Source organism: Cataglyphis hispanica, chromosome 7 (assembly GCF_021464435.1).
Source record: "Cataglyphis hispanica isolate Lineage 1 chromosome 7, ULB_Chis1_1.0, whole genome shotgun sequence".
NCBI classification, from domain to species: domain Eukaryota; kingdom Metazoa; phylum Arthropoda; class Insecta; order Hymenoptera; family Formicidae; genus Cataglyphis; species Cataglyphis hispanica.
The window spans coordinates 373533-383686 of record NC_065960.1 but is presented as its reverse complement, the minus strand read 5'-3'; the positions used below and the strand labels follow the sequence as shown (position 1 = coordinate 383686).

Genomic DNA, 10154 nt, shown 5'->3' with positions numbered 1-10154 from the left:
ATTGCAACATAATATTAAGAGACATGATAGTATCTTGCGCCAAGTTACATACAGCAAGTATATATTTAATATTTACACACAAGTCGCTCAGTTGAGAGTATCTTAAATTATTTCAGTAATAATTGAACCAATTCAGTGCTTAATAGGCTTAATAGATAGCTTGGGTCTCAATTATATCAGAAAAATTTCTATTTATGCTCTACAAACCATACTGTCTATAAACAAAGATATTACAATGCAAAGTCCCAATAGAAAAAATTTAATTTAACACGTCATTTTTTTATTTCTATTAGAAAACCGATCATTCGTATTATTAAAATCCAAAAATTGAAATAAAATAGTTGCAATTAAAACAGTTTATGTATAAATACCACTCAAGAAATAGATAAAATCCTTAAAAAATTATCTTTTCAAGAAATAATGAAAGAAGATAACAATAAGTCATGCGCGTTTGTTCAAAAAATTATTGTATAAAAAGATATTAAAGAGAGAGAGAGAGAGAGAGAGAGAGAGAAAAGTTTAATACATAAATAAAAATTTATAAAAAATATAAAAAAAATATTGTTTTATAATCAATTGTCTAAATCTTTTCTACAAAAAATTATGATATATACATATAAATGAAATATTTTAATTGGGAATGAGAAAAAATAAAAAATTATTTAAACTTATATATCTTTCTTATAAAAAATTATATTTAATAATTATATAATATTATAATATATTGCATAATATTAAAAAATATTATAATTTAAAATTTAATTTAGTTAATAATTTAGTTAGATATTTTATTGTTAATAAAAACTTTCTTTATTACAATGGATAAAAATACATATTTAACTACCATACAAGATTAACCATATAAGATATGATATAACTTGCAATAATTTTCGTATACATATTATATTATAAATTTGTTAATAAAACATTATTAATAATCATTTTTTTTAATTATATTATTTATATTACTTTAGTACCAGTATTTTTATTTACCAAAGATATAGCAGCACCAAGTTGATCTGCATTAAATTTTAATAACTTTTATATATAGACTTCTATATTATATCCTATATTATACTCCCTTAACAGCAATGTTACTAATAAAACCAGAGCAGCTATTTACAATTGGGCAGAATATATAGATTGTTAATATCCCACATAGCACAGTATGTCATATGGACATTCATTTTATTTCCTTTTTATATCCGTATATCCATGGATATGAAATGAATGTCCATTGTATATTCCATGATTTAAGACATCCGTCAATATTAGGACGTCCACAGGATGTCCGGTCTTGAACATCTAATACATTATAACATAAGATATCCATAGAATATCCTAATTTGATCAACATTATCACAAACTCAGACTAAATGAGTCATTCATAAGATTACCTGAGGATATTTCTAATTATTACATATATATTTCTTTTACTTATTTTTTTTTGTTAAAGTATTTGTCAATTTTATTTTATCTACATTGAAAAATAAAATTTTTTTTTTGTTTTTATTGTATCTACATATTAATTGTGCACACGCTCGTATACACATGCGTGCTTGTGAGCATGCATGCGTGTCGATTCGCCGATCCCTATAATCAGAAATCAGAATACTAGTCAAATAATCCGGCATCATTTTGGTACTGCGGCCGATTAAAAGAAAAAAAAGTGAGTGAACGGACGTGACAGGATAAGATAACAGGATAAGATGAAAATTAGGCACACATCAATTATCTCAAATTGTAAGTAAAATAAATTAGTATTATAAAAATATAATAATATATAAAACTACCCATACAGAACCTGCACAGAACAATTGCAGTTACATTGCAGTAATGTTACAATCTTGCAAGTTGCAATGTAATATTTTTTAAACATTACTGGAACATGTAATTGTAATATTGAATGATAATGTTACAGCAACTTTCCAAAAATATTACAAAAACCAATATTGGTAATCGTTAGTTTGTTCGTTCACCGCTATGAGGCATGCGATGCACTATCTATCTCGCATTTAATTTTTAGTCACGATGATTATATAAAGGTTGCAAAGAGCGGCTAATGTTTCAATAAATTATTTTGTAATATGTCTGCAATCTTTCTGTGCTGGATATAATGTTCCGGCATGCACGGGGAACTTCTTATGTATATCACTTGAGAAGACATGTATCTAATGTTTTGACATCTCGATATCAGCTACAATAAAATATTCAGTAAAAAATAGGGGCATTTATTTTTAAAAAATCGTAATAACATTGATCTTGGTAATGCAAACTGATTTATTATTCTCTTAAAATAAAACAACTTTGCTCAAAAATGTTATTTTTCAATATTATGCAATTTTTCAAAATATTTTAAATATTGGCATTTAAAATGAATTATCCTGTATATTTAATTATTTCATATCGATCAACTTAGGATAGCACAAAACACATTTACAAATATCCAGTAATTATCCAGTAATATCCAGGATATTATTGGGATAGAATTTTGTTGTAGTTGGACGACCTAAGTATATCCATTTTAGAATGTCGCATAGATATCTTATAAGCGGACAGAGGCATCCTCATTATATCCTAAGTAAATCCTTAGGTTTTACACGAATAAACCTTGGATATCTGAAAATCCCTCCAGATATATCCGATGAACATCCCTTTACTTTTGCTATATGGGTGTGTCCGATAGCAACAGTATGTATCCAATCGGAACTGTGTCTGATTGGATCTGTATCCAATCGAGCTTGTGTCCGATTGGGAAATTTTGTCGTGTCCGATCCGTAATGTGCGCAAACGGGACAATCCCAGCGCGGTTAACGTCGAATCAAAGTCACGTGATTACATGCAAACGCTGAAACAAGTGTTTCATGAATTCGTATCTTAATTCTTTCAGCTCATGATACAATCTATCCATATTTTTGTGTTTCAAAGTTTGAAATAATGTTTAGCGATTCGTCATGTATACAATGCTGTACTTAAGTAATACAGGACTTTTGTCTTCAGTTTTACCTGCACACGACGGGTGATGCGATTGGCGGACATCTTGTATATATTATACGATAACAAGAATGATTTTTGCAAAAATAAAATGACCTGTTTTTGGCTCAAATGACAGATATGCCAAATAATAACTCGAAGAAGTCCAATATCTTATTGCCAGTTTCCTCATCATCATTCTCATCACTGAAAAAAAAATAATAATAATTAACTCTAAAGATAAACAAACTTCGACAATATGTAGATACACAGCTAGTAGATACACTAGTCTGTCATTACATCTTTTTATCTTTCATTACATCTTTTTAGAATTTAAAACCTTATTATTATATTTGTCATATGATTTTATTACAACTACATAACCTCAAATTTGTAACAGAATAATGTAATTTAAAATAAATTATTTAATGTATCTAATAAATATTACGTATAAATATATTATAAAAATATTTTCTATAATTTCATGTAACATTCCATAAAAATTTAAAAAAATAAAAAAGATTACCTTTAATTGTAATCACACTACTCTTAGGAAAGTCGTTCCTCGCAGAAAGAATTGATTCGCATAATTGGAAAAAGATCCTACGGCAACTCGAGTTTAACACATTATGAACGCTCGCACAGTTTTACACATCACATCACTTTTACACATTATAATACTCACGTTTTTCATGCCCTTGCATGACTATTTGTCATTAGATTAGGTTAGGTTAGATTAGATTAGGAATTGAGATTCAGAAAAACGGCCCATTCTTCTCTCCTTATGGGTACTTTCCGATTCATACATCACGCGTATGAATAAAGGATAAAAAATCTGTGTACGTAACATGAAATATATACTTTTGTTACTTATTCATGCACATCATGCGTGACTCGAAAAACATGACACTGCGTGTGTATGACCACTAGCAAAAAATATAAAGAGGGTGTGCAAACTTTTGTAGTCAAAAAATATGCTTTAATAGAAAGCATAATTTAATTTATATAATATATAACACTTGTTTTAACATGTAATTATAAAATAAAAAATATGTATATATATTTAGAAATCTTAATATGTTTGAGATATTTTTAAGATGTATAATAAATATCTTTCAATAATGGTCTTTAAGACCTGAAGACATCTTTTAAAAGAAATCATTTAGATATCTTTAATATGCCTATTACAAAAATATTAAAGATATCTTTTAAGATGTCTTTTTGAATATCTATAGATATCTCTCACATAGCAAAAGTAGATCCGAAGTATATCATCGGATATCTGGAGGGATTTTCAGATATCCAAAGTTTATTCTTGTAAAACCTAAGGATTTACTTAGGATATACTGAGGATGCCTATATGTCTGCTTATAAGATATCTATGCGACATCCTAAACTGGATATATTTAGGACGTCTAACTACAACGAAATTCTATCCCGAAATAATATCAACGAAATAATATCCCAACGAAATAATATCCACTGGATGTTTGTAAATGTCTTTTGTGCTATCCTAAGTTGATCGATATGAAATAATTAAATATACAGGATAACTCATTTTAAATGCCGATATTTAAAATATTTTGAAAAAATGCATAATATTGAAAAATAACATTTTTGAGCAAAGTTGTTTTATTTTAAGAGAATAATAAATCAGTTTGCATTACCAAGATCAATGTTATTACAATTTTTTAAAAATAAATGCCCCTATTTTTTACTGAATATTTTATTGTAGCTGATATCGAGATGTCAAAACATTAGATACATGTCTCTCAAGTGATATACATGAGACGATCCCCGTGCATGCCGGAACATTATACCCAGCACAGAAAGATTGCGGACATATTACAAAATAATTTATTGAAACATTAGCCGCTCTTTGCAACTTTTATATAATCATCGTGATTAAAAATTAAATGCGAGATAGATAGTGCAACGCACGCCTCATAGCGGTAAACACACAAACTAACGATTACCAATATTGGTTTTTGTAATATTTTTGGAAAGTTACTGTAACATTATCATTCAATATTACAATTACATGTTCCAGTAATGTTTAAAAAATATTACATTGCAACTTGCAAGATTGTAACATTACTGCAATGTAACTGCAATTGTTCTGTGCAGGTTCTATATGGGTAGTTTTATATATTATTATATTTTTATAATATTAATTTATTTAACTTACAATTTGAGATAATTGATGTGTTCTTAATTTTCGGACACGGGCTCGATCGGACACTGTAGCATGTACTTTGTAAAGCAAAGTCCACCCTGTCTACCAATAGGGAGGGTGCGGGAGAGGGGCCGAAGGCCCCTCTTATACCACTCCGTATGTGTGTATGCGCGCGCGCGCGCATGCTTCCATGCATGTACTTTGGTATAGTGTTGTGTTCGATCAAGCCTGTGTCCGATTGGGATTGTGTCCGATCGGGAAATTTTGTCGTGTCCGATGTATCATATGCGCAATCGAGACTCACTCGCCGCGCTAACGTAAAAAAAAGGAATTAGATTTTTTCAATTTCAATGTCAAGTCGTACTGTTCTCCAGTATTGACGCTATAAATTCGATGCTAAACTCCTTTCATGCGTTTTTTATAATATAGCGTCAATTTTAATCTATTTAACCTATTTATAATTTTGACCTGTTTGATGCGAAAAATGAGCGTCGAGCATCAGCATGAAAAGGCACCTTTAGGTACTCCGTACGGTATAAAGTAATTGTTATAAAAAAAAAACGTTGATGTGAAATCTCTAGTAAAGAAGCTTTACTAAAGCTTTTAAACTTTCCTAAAAAAAATTGGTAAAATAATATAGTAAAAATTGATTTTACAATACAGAATAACAATCGAAAAATCATATAACAGAAATTATATATAAGATCATCGGCACTTAGTAAAGAGAAAAAGAAGTTAAAGTATAAAAGATAGCAATATAATATAATTACTATTATAATTGTATTACAAAAAATATTATTTATATATATATATATATATGATACAACATTTCTTTTGTCAACGCAGTACAAAGTATTCGAATTCCGAAATATATTTAGTAATTCCCTAGATTTTCGCTTTTCCGTCACCAAGTTACGTGGCAAAAAAGTTCACGTAAAAAGTTTCATATTTCCGCTATTGGGAGAGTACATCGAGCGGAATCATAGAGTTCGCGTGAAACTTTTCACTTTTCACGTTTCTGCCCTAAGGAAAAAGGTACATAATCGATCCCTTGAAAACGTTCAGATTCCTTCCAAATGCTCCCGACGAACTCTTAAATGAGACGTTCAAATTGTCACTCTATCCATCCAGGAGAATGTAAAAGCCACCCAGCTCATGAAGCCGGGTAGTTTGAATGATGATTCAATATGCAAGCAATATTGAAAAATCTAGTAAGTTTAGTTCATTAAGTCAGTATCGGTCATCACACTATGCAATGCGTTCAGATTTTATTATCCTTTCAGACACTTTCGTTAGATTCCGCCCATCACCTGTTCACCCAACTGTCACTCATCGGGTGGAGAGATTCAGAACACAGCCAAAAGTAAAAAATTTTTCCATTGAAATAAATGGCGAAATTTTTCACGTTTCCGCCCTAAAAAAAAAGTTACATGACCAATCCCTTAATTGATCGGTCCGAAGAATTCTTAATTCTTTGTGCAATTGATTAATTACTATTTAAAAAACTAAAATATATTTAATTTTTAAGTTAAATAACCATGTTAATTAGAACGATAAGCGATTAATGAAATTAATTAATAACTAAAAGCAAATAAATTAAATAATTCTATATTTCATAGATATATTACAAGAATAAAAACGGTACTTAATTACTAGCTAAAATATAGTTTTTAAAAATGGTAAGACATTAAGCCGATTGCACACACTTTCCGTAACAGTAATCGTAATCGTAACGTAAGAATTCGACCAATCACATTACTTAATCCGCGTTGTTATGGACAGCTGAATTAAGCAATGCGATTGAATCCTAAAGGCCATTGCACGTTAAAAAATTTTAGCCGTAATCGTAAAGCCGTAATTAAATCAACCAATCACAGTTCAAACATTCTTATTATGTTTAGAATGTGTTTGATTGTGATTGGTTAATTTTCTTAAGACCTACCGTAATGAGCGCTTTGGCAACGATGGATTTTCAGGGAAAAGAACAAAATGTCGTAAGATTGAGTCAGGTTTAAATGACAACAGTAATATATATTTTGTATGGAGTGTTTTAAATGATAGTAGGATAATAGATTAAAGTTGATTGAATGGAAAACTATTATAGCGACGTGCCAGTGCTTGACAGTGGGTATTTTATTATTCAAGAGATGAAGAGGTAATGGAATGATATTAGTGGGTTGTCAATCAATTGAAATAAAATTTCTAATATTCATAGAGAGATATAGTAGAAATATAGATTTATAGTAATTGTAAGTATTTATCGTGATGAAAATCGTTCCTTTTGTTCAAACCCTTGTCGTACTCGGTCCTTCTTTCGTCCTTTAAGACCTCGGTCGAGAATGAAGTAGGTCAGATAAAAGTACACAGGCGTATGCACGAAGTCTTTTATTATTTCTTTAAATTTTACATAACTTGAACATCGAATTGACGGTAATAGTAAATAAATATGTTAATCAAACTTGTATAAGAAGAAAGTCACGGTGAAATATAAGCGAATAGTAATGAATGCGCGAACAATGCTGAGTGAATGGATGAGTTGAAAAATGAACTTGTGAGGGAGTGCCGCGTGAATAAATGAATGCTCAATGAATGTCGCTGGAGGTTCGAAATCGGCAGTTTATATACTATCGAAAAGAAGGGCTTTTCGAACCGTATGCAGATCGCGTGTTGCGCTTCGGAATATTCTTAAAATGATTTAGTGGAGAACTTGAGAGAAGAAAGATTTGTCCTAAGTTAAATAATCATATGGAACTAAGACAATAAGCGATTAATGAAATTAATTATAACTAAAATAAAAACAAATGGATTAAATAACTGTTCTATATTCCATAGGTATTTTGCAGGGATAAAAGTGGTACTTAATTACCAGGTAAAATATAGTTTTTAAAATTGGCAGGACATTACAGCGTAGTTTGATACGGGCTTAAGAAATATTGAGAGTGTTATGTCTCAGCGAAGCTCTTTTCTCTCTATACCTCAGTTAGTGAGAAAAAAATTACTCTCTACTTTTAAGCGGGGAGCACATACTTTTGCATAAGCGCATAACCATAAACATAAAGAAATTGATTGGTCCACAAATGTATGCATAAGAAAATGAACCAATCAATTTCCCTATGTTTATTGTTATGCGCTTATGCAAAAGTGTGTGCTCCGCGCTTAATAGGGCAACCTGCTTTCACCGGCTATACTCCAGGGACGCCGAGAGCTAGGACTAACCTAAAGGATCTAGGGGAATGACATACGCGGAATAGTTGGTTACTAGGAAGTTTCACTAAGTATTTTAGGGATATGGACGCAACTAGGTATTGTAACGTCCTGCCAATTTTAAAAACTATATTTTAGCTAGTAATTAAGTACCGCTTTTATCCCTGCAAAATACCTATGGAATAATTATGTAATCCATTTGCTTTTATTTTAATTGTTAACTAATTTCATTAATCGTTTATCATTCTAGTTCCATATGATTATTTAGCCTAAAAACCGAATATATTTTAACCCTTTTAGTAATAATAATCGATGGCGCAAGGAATTGAGAATTCCTTAGATCGACGAATCAGGAAGCATTATTTAGAACTAGCTAGCTGTACAGCAGTGACTTTCTAGAACTAATCTGCTGATTTAAGATTTAAGACTTTAAGAACGGACTTGCGAGCGAATTTCACACTCGATAATATCAATACTAATACTTAGCTTTTAAGATTTTAATATTTAATCACACAGACAAATATATATAAAAATAACTCACTCTTAAATTGAGGAGTAAATGCGCCGTACTTTATGGAATCATAAAATGTATATAATAATAATTTGTTGAAAATATTTATAATTATTTTATCCAAAACATTACATATAAAACTTTCAATACTATATTCAATACAATTTAACTTTATAAATAATTAAAATTATATTAATTAAAACAGGTTATTATATAATGCGCGAATGCTTCCATAAAGAAATGATCTTAATAAAATTAATATGCTTTATTGTAGTATCGATCAAGCGACCATAAATATAAATTTAAGAGGCTTATAATCTATGAAATCATAAATTATATACATTACATATAATTAATAGAGCGGATAAAGGCCACGTTACAGTGGTTATGGATAAAAAAGATTACTTGGAAAAAATGGAATATATATTAGAGGACCGATCTACGTACAAAAAATTGAACAAAGATCCAAGTAGACAGTTAACCTGCAGAATTAATTTACTTATTAAATCTTGGCGTGACAATGGCTTAATAGATGAGACCACATACAAACATTTAAACATCACGAACGGGAATTTGCCACGATGTTATGGATTGCCAAAGATCCATAAAATTGGTTTTCCATTACGTATCATTGTATCGTCTGAGCAGTCCGTTATATAATATATCAAAGTGCATACATGATATTTTACATAATTCGAATTTGCAACCGAAATCTCACATAAAAGACGGTTGGTCATGCTGCTGATATGAAAGAGAAATTTATTAATGATGACGAAATAATGATATCACTTGATGTTACTGCATTATTTACTAACATTCCTAAAGAGTTAGTTTTGCGCGCTATCGAAAAACGTTGGAATGACATTGCTCCAAACACAAAATTTAATTTGCCTCAATTTTTATATGCAGTGGAAGTTATTCTCGATTCGACTAGTTTTTCTTTTAACGGAAAGTTTTATGAACAGATCTTTGGCAGTCCTATGGGGTCTCCGTTATCACCTATTTTAGCAGATATTGTGATGGATGATTTGGAGACACATTGTTTGAGTTTACTTAGTTTTGCGGTTCCTGTATATTATAGATACGTAGATGATATTTTTGCTATTGTTCCACGTGCAAAGGTTGACGAGATTAATTTGATTTTCAATAGTTATCACCAACGTTTAAAATTCACGCATGAAATAGAGTCAGATTCATGTATCAACTTTTTGAACACCAGTGTTATCCGTTCCAACGGAAAAATTTTAACAAACTGGTATAGAAAACCTACTTGTTCCAATAGATACATAA

The 10154-nt window shown here is 30.2% G+C and overlaps 1 protein-coding gene and 1 long non-coding RNA gene across 3 annotated transcripts in view; one reads left to right on the top strand and one right to left on the bottom strand.

Annotated features, from left to right (window-relative positions):
• Positions 1-10154, top strand: part of LOC126850777 (enhancer of rudimentary homolog) — a 99497-nt gene that overhangs the window by 43153 nt on the left and 46190 nt on the right. Inside the window, exon 1 of one of the 2 annotated variants that reach the window (XM_050594094.1) lies at positions 7073-7083. The exons of the other annotated variant lie outside the window; for it this stretch is intronic. The gene's annotated coding sequence lies outside the window, so the exon portion shown is untranslated. Of the gene's footprint in view, positions 1-7072; positions 7084-10154 lie in introns of those variants that run through there. 2 annotated transcript variants of the gene reach the window in all.
• LOC126850779 (uncharacterized) lies at positions 2261-3911 on the bottom strand. The gene is made up of 4 exons (XR_007687589.1): positions 3659-3911; positions 3500-3576; positions 3007-3180; positions 2261-2848 (listed from the first exon to the last, which is right to left on the bottom strand). It is a non-coding gene; the product is annotated as an uncharacterized LOC126850779 (long non-coding RNA).